The following is a 15,651-nucleotide window of genomic DNA, read 5'->3' on the forward strand; positions in this document are numbered from 1 at the left end:
AAGTGACATTTAGATGTCATTTCTAAGTATAGATCAATGTCGTTTCAATTTTGGAAAGGTCTTTGGAAATGCGTTTTCAATTGGTCCCTAGGTCGCGATTCATGAGAATAAGATTGAGTACTGTTCCTTTTGATTGCACAAAAAGATTTTGCATCCAATGATAAATACGTATTTCAACCTTAATTGTAAGGTCGTCTTCAGTGTCCCGTACTTGAGCCATGCATCGACCGCAAGCACTTTTTGACAAAGACCCACCTCCACTTTCGCATCCGAATTTCTGTCGCTCCACTGATACACGCCATAGCAGCACAGATTTTACGTTCGAGTTGAAAATTCGGATTTTGGTGCGTCGACTAATCTGGTTGTTTCTCCTCTCATTTCTTATACTCGCAAAAGCGGCCCTCTTCTTGATCTTTGCACCTATGTCGGTCTTGGTGCCGCCATCGGCCGCCATTTGGCTACCAAGGTATTGGAAGCTTACAATATTCTCCACTGATTGCCCAGCTACCGTATAGCTGGAAGGGTTCACCGTGTTTACATCCAATGATTTGGTCTTGTTGACGTTGATGGTAAGATCTGCCGCTGAGGAGCGATTGGCAAGATCGTTGAGCTTGCTCTGCATATCAGAGCGTCGTTGAGCAAGGAGAGCAATCCACGATTTGGTTGACGGTCAATCGCATCTACCAGGATCTCGTCGATTACGATGAGAAACAGTAGCGGAGATAGTATACATCCTTGCCTCACTCCAGCAACGACCCGGATGGGATCGGACAAAACGCCGTTGTACAGTACTCTACACGAAAATGCTCTGTACTGTGAAGCCGATGATTTTCTCAGGGAGACCCTTGCGCCTGAGGGCTTCCTACATGTTTCCGTGATTGAGACGGTCAAAAGCTTTTTCCTAATCATAGAACACCAGATAGAGAGACTCCTGGAATTCATTGATTTGCTCCAAGATTATACGGAGCGTGACAATATGGTCCAAACAGGTTCGTCCGGTACGGAATCCAGCTAGTTGCCGTCGGAGAATTGTATTAATCTTCTCCTCTATCCAGTTAAAGATCACTATGCTTTGAGAACGATGTACAGTAGCATGATGCCCCGCCAATTGTCGCATACAGTCTGGCCCTCCCTTTTACGGCGCCTTGAATCCAGTCGTCTGGAAATGTCGCGGTTTCCCCTATGTTGCAGATCAATTGAGGCAGCAGTTGTGTGGGTACTACAGGGTCAGCTTTGGGCATCTCGGCAGATATGCGATCAACCCCCGGGGGTCTGTCCGATTTCATGCTACGGATGGTTGTTTGTATCTCCTGCACTGATGTAGCTTCAAGGACAAGGAAAATGCGTCGAACCCCATGCTGAGGTTTTGATGGCGTGATCGACACTAGAAAAAGGTTTCAAAAGTGTCAAACCAGCCGGGTTGGTCAATAGATGTTATATTGCTGCTTTCTCGCCTTCGTGGGGTAGGAAGTCCGCCCACACTCATTTGTCCCGTCTACATGAGCGTTTCACTTCCTTGTCGAGAGCCGAATAGTGTTGACAGGCTACGGCTTTGGCTCCTCGTGTTTTTGCTCGCTCTATCGCGGTGGCGAGTACGGCATTCTTGATGGCCCTTTATTGATCATCCACGCTTTCACCTTCCGGAATATCCACAGCACAGTTCTCCAGCTCCTCGACGAAGGACCTTTTCACCGCAGCGTCTTCCAGTCGGCGTATGTTGAACATGCGCCCGATTCTCTTCTTTTGTCGAAGGGGGGGGGGGGCGTACTTCCGCACTCTCACTATCAAACGTCAGCCATCACATAGAGTAAGGTGTGTTTTCAATTTTGAGTTACAACACTTTTTGTATGTGTATGTTTTATTCGAACTCTTGCCCCACCACTGCACAGTGGGCAAAATCGACCCAAAAAACGGATCTTTTAACGCCGCTGGTTTCGGTACGTGAAGTTGACCGTTTCTGACGTAAAAAAATACGAGAAATCGATTGGTGCTAAATTCATTCACCGCACGGCACGGGAAGTGGTCCATTTTGCCCCATTTTGCCCTTTTTTCATACAAGAAGAGATTCAAAATGTACTTTCAAACAACAAGCACAACTGTAGATCGTTGAAAATAGCTGCAGGTATAATTAGAGATTCATAACAATCATAAAAATACAATAAAGATCCTTTTAAATGCTTATTTTGCCCCATATGCCCCCACAACTGCTGGAAATTCACACTTTTACCTAATTATGAATGGATTTTTAATGTTACTGATTTGAAGTTGATTTTTTTGGTATAAACAAAAAGCGCTAAATCTTTTATCACCAGAATCATCTTCGGGAGTTGTCCAATTTGCCCCATTTTGCCCTATTTTCATTGAAAAATGAGATTTAAAACGTATTTATAAGAAACAGATACTGCTAAGGAACGTTAAAATTAGTTTTTAGTGCAATTGGCAGCTAACAGTAATCATACTCGTATATGAAAGATATTTTCCCTATTTTACCCTACATGCCCCAAAAACTGCAAAAGTTCGAATCTAGTGTTTGTGGAATTTCGCTAACCGTAGCACACTATTTTGACACTTTGGTAATAGGAATACCTGAAACCACTTAAAATTTTATGTTAGAACTGGAATACACTTTAAAATTAGATCTGGATTTTGCCCAAATCAGGGTTAAATTTACTTCACCAAAAATTAGTAGTTTTCCGCCAAATTCAGATAAAACAACATTTTTTTTTCAACTTTAATCGAATTTTCTCACTAATTCCATCACTCTTAGATATAATATGTACATTTTGCAGAATTTTAGGTTTTTACCTAAAGTTTCCACATGACTCGAACTTTTGCCCCACAATTCGAACTTTTGCCCACTATGTGTAAAATATGATTTCCAAATCTCTTTTGCAAAAAGTTATACATGCTAAAGCATCTTCAAAATATACCTAGTTACGCTCCAAAATAAAATATCGAATTCGATTTCATTACAAATCCATTCCATGCGTTGGAAGGACCATCGCATGTTACATGTTACATGTTTTGATCAAAAATCAACATTTTGTCATAACTTTTAGAAATATTGATCAATTTTCATGATTTTTGGAGTGAAAGACTCTTTTTCAAAAAGGGTTCGAACAACCTTGCCACCCGAAAGAAATAATTTGAATTGAACTCAAAAACTTCAAAAGAAACTCTTGCCCCACTCGAACTTTTGCCCCACTTTACTCTACAGCTGTTCTCTAGGGGGCCAACTCGACTAACTGTTGGTCGGCCCGCCATTTCCTCTGGAGGTGAAGCACAATTGTGGATACCGTGGTCGACATGGCGTTCCACTCGTCCACCCCCGTACACATCCTCTCTATTATGTTATCGGGAGTAGTATCCCTACCGCATACCTCCCACATTCTCGACCTCTGCTCCGCGAAACGCGGGCATTCGAAGAGCACATGTTTCGCCGTTTCCGGCTTGTTTGCACACTCCGGACATGAGGGTGAATCTGCATGCTCGAGCCTGTGCAAGTACCATCTAAAGCACCCATGGCCGACAAGAATTGTGCCAGGTGAAAGTTCACTTCGCCATGGGGCCTACACGTCCACCGGGACACGCTCGATATGAGCCTGTGTGTCCACCTACCCTTGGTTGAAGAGTCCCAGACTCTCTGCCATTTCACCATAGATGAAGTTCTGGCGTTTCGTCGCGCACCTCTAGTACCTCTTTCTTCGTAGCACTCATACCCGCTAGCACGCATTCCGCGTCTTTCGAGACGGTCCCGTATGCACTGGCCACCCTAAGGCACATTAGCCTATGTGTACTAGCGTGGTTCAAAAAATCGTTTTTGCCCCACACCGCTTATTCGATTCGTAACCAGATTACCCAGGTAACCACTAAGCATTTGAATAAGCTGTGTATCAGCCCGTATTATGCATTTAAACTGCTTGCTGCCCTACATAAGCAGTTGGAATGCATAACTGCCTTGAGTTAACATAAGCTGTGCTGTTCAAAAGCTTTTGACTGTTAATTAGCATTTCAACTGCTTGAAGTGTTTTCACTTGGGAGCAATCAGAATGCTTTTCAACTGCTCTTTAAATGCTAGGAGCAAAAAGGTTGGGAGATATGTTACGCATTTGGCAGCACATATTGTCTCTCTCTTACAGAGCCTATGCTTCTGTTTACAAATTTGTGCATCTTATTTGTTCCTTCATTTTCCCCTACTCATCCAAAAGCACCAAAGAAAACATTGCAGTAGTTGGATTGGATTGGGAACTTGTCCAACAAAAAATCACCAATTATTTATCATTTCGTCGGAAAATGTGGATGGATCATAGGACTGTTTGAAAGAGGGAAGAAAGAATCATATTCCACAGATATTTAAAAGAAGGGATCGTACTGCTCTACATAATGAAATATCTCAATGAAAACAAGTTTTGGATGTTGAATCTGAAGCTGTTATCGAATCATTCTTTATATTGGCGATTAAATCAACGCACGCCACCGGAACAGCTTTAGCATCGTAGATCAGGAGCAACAGAATCAGAAGCAGATATGATTCATAAATCTCCGGATCGTAAGTTCAAACCTACATCACTACAAAAATCAGCAAAAAAGTACCACCTAGCACCGGCTGGAATATGGAAGGACGATGAAGCAGGGAAGCAGGCTGAGAGAACGAGAAGCAGACGTCAATCTATTTTTGTTTTTTTTTTTACTCGACGAGGCGTTACGCTTCTTTGACATTTCGTCACGACGTTCCTGAAGGGATAGCACTAAGACAGCCCGTTATTTTGCCAAAACCTGCTGTGAGGTAGCACTATAGGCGCATATACGGCTAATTAGCATTAAATGCCTTGTCGTAAAGGCTACTATAATGCTGAAGGAATGCTATTTTAAATGCTTACTGGTTACTTGGGTAAGGGGGCATCCCGATTCGGATTTCATCACTAGAGTTCTATAACTTGAAGTCTGTGCCAGGGAAAGGTTTACATCTCTAGTACTTAATCACGGCCCGAAATGGCCTGAATATTGGCAATCGAAATAGGATTGCAGGCTTCCATTCTGCCAGAACCCTATAAATGTGCATTAATATTAGAATAATGTTTACAAGTTAAAATAGCACATTTAACACATACCGTCGTGCGGGGCTTCTTTATACACTTTTTCATGATTTTTCAACTTTATGACATTATAACACATAGACTAGTGAATGAAATTCCGCAATTTTTATACACAATAATTGTGAGTATGTATGTAGGATGTATGCAAAATTTGAGCTAAATCCATCAATAAACAAAAAAGTTGTTCATACACCAATCGGACACATCTCATATAGAACCGGAAGGGGGCTACTTTGGACATTTTTATCTATAACAACACTGCATTTCAAATTCCAGGGTTATTTGGAAAACTACATTGTACCAATACTGTAGTATACTGTATCATACATAATTTCAATAAAAATATGCGTTTTATGATGGTTCTGTGCTACCTTTGGTATTATGAGCAGCGTGATATTGCTATATAGATAGCCTGAAAAAAGGGACAATCAATCCTTTATTTGGGCAAAACGGTCATTTATAACGTATAACGATACAAATATTCGATTGTATATGCTACGTTGATACATTTTGAATGAATTGATCAACCCTTTGAAATTTATGAACTGTAGAAACAATGCCTACAGACCAAATGTTCTGATACGTTATGTATATTATATTGGTTTATTCGATGTTTTTTCGCGTCCTGACAAGCAATAAACGGTCTGTTTGAAAAATAATTTCAACCAAATGAAGGGAAAACTATTGCTTTATAATAGTTCCTAAGACATCAAACAGATTTGAACCATATTTTGAATTCAAAAAATCCATATTCAAAAGTGTCCAAAGTAGCCCCGCATTTCAAAAGTAGCCCCGCACGACGGTAAATAAAACTTGTAATAATGCCCAGGGTATAATAATCCATAAACTCCCTGAAACTTCTTGAAACGCTTTGAAACGACTTCATACTTTTCTGAAACACTCATGGAAGCCCCCTGGAACTTCCGAGGGAGAACCCTTAGGGCCTCTCCAACTGCAAAAAGCCACCGTATGTGCGGCCTACCCCGAAGCCGACGGCCCCTTCCTGGTTCTCTGCTGAAAATGGTTTTAGCTTGTCGTTCCTCCGGCATACGAGCTACATGCCCAACCCACCGCAGCCTGCCGTGTTTTATTCGCTTCACTATATCCATCTCTTTATATACATACTTGGTACAATTCGTGGTTCATGCGGCGCCTCCAGATGCCGTCCTCCAGTTTACCGCCGAGTATTATTCGCAACACTTTACGTTCGAAGTCTCCAAAGGCTATCCGATCAGCTTCTCTCAACGTCCACGATTCATGGCCGTATAAAGCGACCGGAAGAATCAGAGTCTTGTACAACGCGAGTTTTGTCTTCGTTTGCAGCCTACGGGACGGTTTAGCAGATCAAAAAAGGCCTGATTCGTAGCTGCAATCCGTCTTTTCACCTCGCGGGTAACATCATTATCGCACGTTACTGGAGTACCAAGATAAACACATTCGTCCACAACATCAAACTTTTCTAGCCGGGGTCCGTGGCGCAATTGGTCACACATTTGCTTCATAAGCAGATGGTCATGGGTTCGATACCAGCCCCGGCACTTTCGTCAGTTGCTCTTTCCCCCTGAGAGCAGCTGCCACTTGACCCTCTTCTGAGCCCATAGCTCAAATGAACCCGGATACATGGACATCGGCGAATGGCACCTCATAATGGACCCCCAATCGGACTGGAAAAAGGAACAGCCAACAGCTACACATCAACATCCTCGTGCTCATAGCGCAACGGCAACCAGTTCGATATAGTAAAATTAGGATAGAATACATTTAGGCGCTGTACAAAGTGTAAGTACAGCTTCCAATTGGAATCGCTTACGGGGCCTAGTGGACAAATGAGTTATAAATTAGGTTAAGTGATTGAAGAATCAACATTGAATAATGGTGCACCAGTTCTCCTAATCGCGAGGTGATGCAAGATCTCTCTCGTTACATAAGACATCCTCCGAATTTATATTGTGAATCTTTGGAGTCTCATCATTCTTCTAATTTGTGAGGTGACACAATTGCTTGATAAATGTTTGCTCACAGTTGAATGGATCATATCGCTTACCAAACTGAATTCTGATCTATGTTATTATCCATCCCTCCCTACCAACAAAAACTCTTTCTCGTGACAACTGTGGAGGGCACAGTAGTACATACAACCTCTAGTAGTAACGGTTGTCAAACTAACATTCCTTCCCTTTCCCGGTTGACCGTAAGGTTGTGGTCGGCGCCGTTATTGACCCAATAAAGTTGGAACTCTCGTAACGTGTACATTGACGAGTTTGTGCTTCAAATGGTTTTCTGTGCAATTCTGCTTCTCTAGTCAATCACGGAGTAGCTAGCAACTGCATTATGTACGGTCACGAATGCTCATGCTCATGATCATAATCGACTCTTCCAGCCATACGGTTCACGAATCCCTAAGGAAAGACATTAATGGGTTCATTCAAATATTACGTAACACAAAATTTGACAACCTTAGACCCTCTCCCACGTTACAACTTTTGTATGAAATATATTGAAATTTTGTATGAAGCGTAACAGAGCGCTAGACCTCCTCCCTTAAGAGTATTCAGCACTTTATAATTCTGTTGTGCTGGAAGACACACTTCGGGTAATTTCAGTTTTCTTTTCTAGGAGATGAGCTGGCTATGGGCTGAAAATGACTTTAATAAAAACACCCACCTTTTTGTTTTGATCTGACCATGATGCAAGAAAACCGTTGAATTCCAGATCCGATCGGAGCACATTCCAAAAAATTTTGCAAGCAAGTTTGGTCATATCAGTTGCGACAGAAGGTTTATCACTGACGGGTCAAAAGCAAATGATTCCACTGGATTTAGTGTATTTAATGAGCTTCAGAGCGCCGCCCATAAACTTCAAAGTCCTTGCTTAGTATATGTCGCAGAATTAGCGGCTATACACTACGCATTAGAATCGCCTCTCTTCCCTCTGAACACTATTTTATTTTCACGGATAGCCTCAGTTCAGATTATGCACGAATACGGATTCCCGGATAAACTGATACGGTTGATCAAGGCGACGATGGATCGAGTGATGTGCGTAGTTCGAGTATCAGGGACACTCTCGAGTCCCTTCGAATCTCGCAGAGGGTTACGGCAAGGTGATGGTCTTTCGTGCTTGCTGTTCAACATTGCTTTGGAGGGTGTAATAAGAAGAGCGGGGATAAACACGAGTGGGACGATTTTCACGAAGTCCGTTCAGCTGCTTGGTTTCGCCGATGATATTGATATTATTGCTCGTAAATTTGAGACGATGGCGGAAACGTACATCCGACTAAAGAGTGAAGCCAGGCGAATCGGATTAGTCATTAATGTGTCGAAGACAAAGTACATGATGGCAAAGGGCTCCAGGGAGGAATCACCGCGCCCGCCACCCCGAATTCATATCGACGGTGATGAAATCGAGGCGGTTGAAGAATTCGTGTACTTGGGCTCACTGGTGACCGACGACAACGACACCAGCAGAGAAATTCAGAGGCGCATTGTGGCAGGAAATCGTGCCTACTTTGGACTCCGCAGAACTCTACGATCGAATAAAGTTCGCCGTAACACGAAGTTAACCATCTACAAAACGCTGATTAGACCGGTCGTCCTCTATGGGCACGAAATATGGACCCTACGTGCAGAGGACCAACGCGCCCTTGGAGTTTTCGAACGGAAGGTGATGCGTGCCATCTACGACGGAGTGCAGATGGAAGACGGGACTTGGAGAAGGCGAATGAACCACGAGCTGCATCAGCTACTGAGAGAACCAACCATCGTCCATACCGCGAAAATCGGGAGGCTACGGTGGGCGGGTCACGTCATCAGGATGTCGGATAGCAACCCGACTAAAATGGTTCTCGAGAGTCATCCGACCGGTACAAGAAGACGTGGAGCGCAGCGAGCTAGGTGGGTCGACCAAGTGGAGGACGATCTGCGGACCCTACGCAGAGTGCGGAACTGGAGACAAACAGCCATGGACCGAGTGGAATGGAGGCGGCTACTATGTACAGCAGAGGCCACCCCGGCCTTAGCCTGACCGGTAAGGTAAGTAAGCTTCAGTTCAATCGAAGACTACTTTATCAAGAAGACATGCACCTCTGCTGTTTTCCCATACTAACGGCATGCGACACCGACGGCGTCGCCGCCTGTTGAGCTAAGGTGGTACCTTTGTATAAAAGTGTAATAGTGTATTGGTGCGAGTATGAAGATTTACACACACTACCATAAATGCTTCCACCTTAATCCGTGGTGGCGCTGCTAACAGTGACTCTCGATTTTGAGCAGTGCTGCAAGTCTTCTTGATAAAGTGGTCTTCGGTTCAATTGAGGCTATTCGCTCAATGAGGCCGGTAAAGCACTCCACGTCTTTCCTAAGCGAAATACGATCATTTTTGAGTGCTCTATCGAATCAAGCATATAACATCACCTTGGTTTGGGTCCCTTCGCATTGCTCGATCCCGAGCAATGAGAAAGCGGACACACTCGCCAAGGTGTGCGCTATGAAAGGCGATATTTATGACCGTCATATCGTCTGCAATGATTTTTTTTTTCGATTGCTCGTCAGCATGCCTTGGTCAGTTGGCAACAAAAATGGGATGCAGGAGTGTTGGGCAGGTGGTTACATTCAATTCTCCCACAGGTATCGAAGACGGCGTGGTTCAAGGGGTTGGGTATGGGTCGAGATTTAATCAAGATAATGTGTCGACTTTTGTCAAATCACTAATCTCTGAGCTCGCATTTCTATCGAATAAGGCTCACAGATAACAATCGTTGTAGCTGTGGTGCAGGCTATCAAGATATCAACCATGTTGTGTGGGAATATCCCGATGATCTTGAGTATCTTGAGTATAGCTTGTGTGCGACTTCTTGAAGCAAGCTGAAGTCTTCGTTTGATATCCCAGTCTTGTTGCTCCACTTGTCCACTTCGTGTCCCTTCGAAAATTGTCTGTATGTATCGTTACAGGTTGTTTGTCCTCTCTACGTTTGACCAGCAGCAATACGCCACACCAAGCTATCACCTGTCAACGAAAAGCCCCATCACCCTATCCTTTCCTCAAATATGTTTGTTCCCTCTAGCCTCGACCAAACCGCGATTTTTACGGTTTCCCAAAACTAACATAGATTATAAGACAAAAACTCAATTCATAAAGCTGGAAGCGGAAAAAAGTGCTCTAAGGTTAAAGAGAACAAAAACACTGCTATCGGGAGACCTTACGGGTCACCTCAATAGGAATAGCAATAGGAATTTGTAGTGACTGGATGGAAACGGTAGTCAATTATGACTTACCTTACGATGTGTTCATTCCTTCCCGCCAGGAGTGGGAAGGAGGTGGACCCAGCGTTCCAACAGGCACTATAAATTTCTTCACAGATGGTTCGAAAATAAATAATCTGACAGGCTTCGGAATCTATGGCCCTAGAACAAAAATCTCTGTCCACTTAGGACAGTGGCCCACAGTATTTCAGGCGGAAATATATGCAATATTAGAATGCGTGTTATTATGCCTGAGGAGAAAGTATAGGTTTGCAAAAATATGTATTTTCTCTGACAGCCAAGCGGCACTTAAGTCGCTTAATAACTACACCTGTAACTCAAAGCTACTGTGGGAATGCATTCTGGCTTTGAAAAACTTATCCATACGCAATCGAGTCTACCTATATTGGATCCCAGGACATACGGGTCTAGAGGGAAACGAGATTGCTGATGAGCTAGCCAGAAATGGATCTAATGAAAGGTTCATTGGCCCTGAGCCCTTCTGCGGGATCTCAGACTGCTCTGTAAAAATGGAACTGAACAAATATATGGTCAGTCAAATCACATCAAACTGGAATGCACTTCCCCATACGAGCCAATCCAAAAGGCTCGTAACGATAAACCCCAAGAAAACCCAACAACTATTAGGTCTCAACAAAAGGGATCTCAACATCTACACCGGTCTAATAACTGGACACTGCTCCTGCAGATACCATCTACAAAAGATCCGAGCAATCCAAACCTCAAATTGCCGCTTCTGTGACGAGGAGAGGGAAACATCAGAACACATCCTCTGCTATTGCAGTGCACTCACTCAACGTAGGTTCAAAGTTCTCAGCAAGCCCTTTTTAGGGCCTGCTGACATAGGGATCTTATCTCCCAAGGACGTGGTTGGCTTCATAAAGCTAGTCTCGCCAGAATGGGGGAGTCACATACTGTAACTCAGGATCTCAATTCATCAATAATAGATGGTCTTGAGTTCAGTCGATACCAAGGTATCTCAGTGACAAATATGTTACTGAGATAACTTGCGTACCTCACAGCAAAAGGGTATATCACAATAGTTCTAAAATCTGGACGCAGTGATCTTCACCCGACAAACGAGAGAAGAAGACAAAAACATGAAATTGTAAATAGTTTTAACTGAATTCGGTTCCGTTATGCCTGTTGGCGCATGAGCCTTTAATAAATGATTAAGTAAAAAAAGGGGCGTTCCAGGAATACTCAAAGGGGTTTCAGGAAACTTCCTCGAGGCCTTAGGGGCTTATAGAGGCATTCCAGACAGTTTCAGGAGCTTTCTATATTGTTCCTGGGCTATTCCAAGGAGGCTCAGGGCGATCCAGGGGCGTTTTAGATCGGGGGCATTAGGTATTTTCTAGTTCCAGGGGATCTTAAGGGGTTTAGAAGCCGCTCTAGGGGTTCATTGGTGGTTCCAGAGACGTTTCAGGATGTTTCACTGTGTACTGGCAAACTAAGTTCTATTATTTGAAGTACTGACTCAATTTGTGCTCAAAATTCATTTTTTATGTCCTATTTTATTTTTCCATTAATGCACCCCATGTCCTGGGGCCTTAAAAATGTTACAGTTATTTACGAGTAAGGTTTAAAACAGGGGCTGTTCGTAAACCACGTAGACCAAAATTTGGTCATCTCAGACCCCTCCTCCCCCCTCGGAGGCTTTTGTCCATACAAAAATTTTGAAATTTGTATGGAGCGTAGACTTTGGCCAGACCCCCCTCCCCCCAAAAAAGTCTACGTGGTTTATGAACGGCCCTACACTTAGACACCAATATCTCTCTAAAGCACCTTCTGAACCCTTTGATCACCTTCTGAAACTCCCTGATGCTTCTTAAAAGCCTCCCTGGAACTCGTTGAAACTAGTTATACTCTCTCCAAATTCCGATATAATTTCCTCAAACGTCTTGAAACCCCACTTAAGCATTGCTGACCCCTTATTTTATTGAAACTCCGAAACCCTCATTCAAACGTCCCAGAAATGCTCTAAAACAATAAAAAAATGCCATAAAACCCCTTGTTCTAGGAGCACTGGTTAAGTCTCAGTCGTTTTGGGCTTGGTTTGCTCGATGGCAGACAGCTGACAGATGTCTAAATAACAGAGCGATTGACAGGTGAGATAGAGAGAGAGAGAGAAAAAGAAGAAATGGTCAAAAACAGATAGATAGGAAAAGATAAATAAAAGTATAGATGAATAGCTAGAGCTTTTAGAAGAGATAAGAAAGTGTTAAAAGTGGGAGTGGTGGATAGTTAGAAGTGAATTTATTGAATTTTGGAGTGTAAAACGCGGTGAGAGCTGTCCGGCGGTTGATGAGTTTCGGAATTATCCTCAATGCACTAAGCAAGTAAGTCCGAAAAAGAAAACATAAGATTGACAAACAATAATAATAAAAAATCAACTAGGTGGAGCATTGATCTTCAGTGAGCGCATGACGTCTTCATACGAAAGTTTGGAAGACGAAAATAGTTAGAGCGGTACATACGGGATTTGTTAGGTAACGATAAAAAGCACTAAAAATGAAAAAGATAATATATTATAAATTTAAAAGACAGATTTGGTATGGGGTTTGAAATTCTGAAGCCAGGAGAATAACGAAGAGGAAAGCCGAAAGAAGGAACAGACTAAAATGTAAGTCATGTTAGATTATTTTACCTATACTAAATTGAAATTGAATTATATTCTTATACCAGTCTTGTTCTTTCTTCATAATCCAAACACCTCTACAATCTCCCTTAACCAGCTTAATCCTCCATAAACTCCCTGAAACTTCTTGAAACGCTTTGAAATGACTTTATACTTCTCTTAAACATTTCTGAAACGCTTTTGGAAGCCCTCTGAAACTTCTGAAACCCTTTCCGAAATCTTTCTATAACTAAAAGAAGATGAACCAGCCACGGGCTGAAAATCTCATAAATAAAGTTATCAATAATAAAATGAAACTTCAAAAGGAAAATCTGATAAATTTGTAATAGATAAAATAAAATTTTGATTACTGGGATTTTCGCATTTTTTTATGGGCCATACTGTATGTACAAAAGTTGCCGGAACTTTGTCTTTATGTTTAGGAACTTCCTTAGAAGCATTGTAAAATAATATAGTAATAGGATGACAACATAATATTTTCAAGTTTACGTCGGAAATTCCTTTAAGAATTTTTATCTGCATGTGTACCAGAAAGCCATACCCTACTAAACTGATCTTTCTTCTTCTTCTTCTTTATGGCTCTACGTCCCCACTGGGACTTGGCCTGCCTCGCTTCAACTTAGTGTTCTCTGAGCACTTCCACAGTTATTAATTGAAGGGCTTTCTTTGCCTACCATTGCATGAATTTGTATATTGTGAGGCAAGTACAATGATACACTATGCCCAGGGAGTCGAGAAAATTTTCCCGACCGGAACGGGAATCGAACCCGCCGTCTCCGGATTGGTGATCCATAGCCTTAACCACTAGGCTAACTGGAGACCTGACTGATCTTTGTAATTGTCAAATTTGATTTGATTTGCTAAAGCTTGCGCCAAACAAGCGAGTAAACGCCGTTGATCCACTTACCTAAATTTTCCTCACTTTCCAGTGCCTTACTGGACCGTTCCTAAACCGTTTGATTCGCTATCCGTCGAGTTGCTCGAAATCGACGGTAGGATCACTTTAATCATAGACCGACGCGGGCGGTAGTGTTAATCACTTTGGTTACACTTCAAAAGCACTTGTTGCCTAAATCTTACACTTTTCCTTTTTCCTTCACTCTTTTCTGCGACAATGTAGTAGACGCACTCGACACGGGGGCAGCGTCGGACGGCGCCTCCTTCACACTCGATCAAGCAAACCAAAGCAAAACACAATACCTACGCGTAAATCACGGACTAGAAAAAAAAAAACAGAAAATAAAAACGCGCACCGTTCAAGTTGTTAATACGCAGCCACTTCTTACTTAATTTTAAATTCGGAGTTACGCAAGCTTTGTTTGCAGAGCACCAAGTAAGAAGCCGCAGCAACGAGCAAGCGAGGCCAAACCGCAGCCAGATTTCCGCGCGTTCGCGCGTCAGCAAACCACACTCTTTGGTGGACGAGCGTTGCTGAAGAGCCCTCTTGCGCGGAGCTCTCTAAAATTGGTATTTCTGTTACAAGCCCAGATCTAAATGGGCAAAACAAATAAACCGCGCAATTATTAGATTAACCGGGTGGAGGTCGCGTGCCACCTTATTTTTTATTCGTTTTTCGGGCCGATGTCGTCAAACAAGCGGAGACCAGGACGAATGCGGGTCGAACGCGATGCGCAATGATAACTACTGATTGGAACTGACACCAAACAACCGGACCGAACCGGACCGGACGCATGTCCCCATCATCATCACCAGCGCCAGGCCGGATCACTCGCCTCCAACGGCAACGACGACGTAGTAAAAGCAACGGTTCATGGTGAAAGAAAGAAAGAAAGAGAGAGTGATCCGTCGCCGTGGCGAGCGGTGCAGGTGTGTGTGGGGATGCACTCCCCCGGAATACCAAATTATACGTCACGCTTTGAGGAATGTGTGGATTGAGCAATTGGTTGGACGTTGTTGGACGAGGAAGAGAGTGTGAGATGTAAGCATCGAATAAGCAACACGTTATCGATCAGGTACACTGAGGGAAAAAATCTAAAGAGCGAAGTGAAACGCAAAGACTGAAGATAATATCTAGATCTTCCAAGCTGTTGTTGAGCTATGTACATTTGGTCCAAAGTTGTTATACAGTGATAGACATTCGTTTAGCCGAGGCTAAAAAAATTTAAAAAAAGTGCCAGGAAACTCATACAAAAGATTTTATGATAAAACTTTTTTATCGTAGTGATAGTATATCTAGTATTGTCTTATAAAAATGTGATACATCACACTTACATATACACTGAAACAAAAACGAGGGTAAAAACCCTTCAAATGTAATTTTTTGCCTAGACATTCGTTTAGCCGAATTGTACAATTTCTAGAATTCCATAATAAAAAACTATCAAATTTCGAAAAATATCCAACAAAGTCATTTTGTATGGTGATCTGCATTATAGATCGACTTGTAAATCATGAATTAGATCGTTTTTGGAAGTGTTGCCATATTAATTGTGCATGCATCTCATATAAATATGTCATAATATTTTAAATGTTTCTCAATTGAGATTTGATGTAGTTATTTTTATCGGAAGTGTTTCAAAAGAATCTAATGAAAGTTTCATGACCAAAGCAGGTTGAAATTTTGCGAAAAACAACGTTTTTAACAGAAAAAAATAACACAAACCATCAAAAAATCACGTATTTAAGTATTGTTTTG

General features: G+C 42.5%; 1 protein-coding gene across 1 annotated transcript in view; it reads right to left on the reverse strand.

Moving 5' to 3' along the window:
* LOC134283900 (salivary glue protein Sgs-3) overlaps positions 1-14,761 on the reverse strand; it is a 122,687-nt gene extending 107,926 nt beyond the window's left edge. The window contains exon 1 of the mRNA XM_062845045.1: positions 13,903-14,761. The gene's annotated coding sequence lies outside the window, so the exon portion shown is untranslated. The remainder of the gene's footprint in view (positions 1-13,902) is intronic.
* Positions 14,762-15,651: the final 890 nt, after the last annotated feature.

The sequence above is a fragment of the Aedes albopictus genome, chromosome 1, assembly GCF_035046485.1.
Source record: "Aedes albopictus strain Foshan chromosome 1, AalbF5, whole genome shotgun sequence".
NCBI classification, from domain to species: Eukaryota; Metazoa; Arthropoda; class Insecta; order Diptera; family Culicidae; genus Aedes; species Aedes albopictus.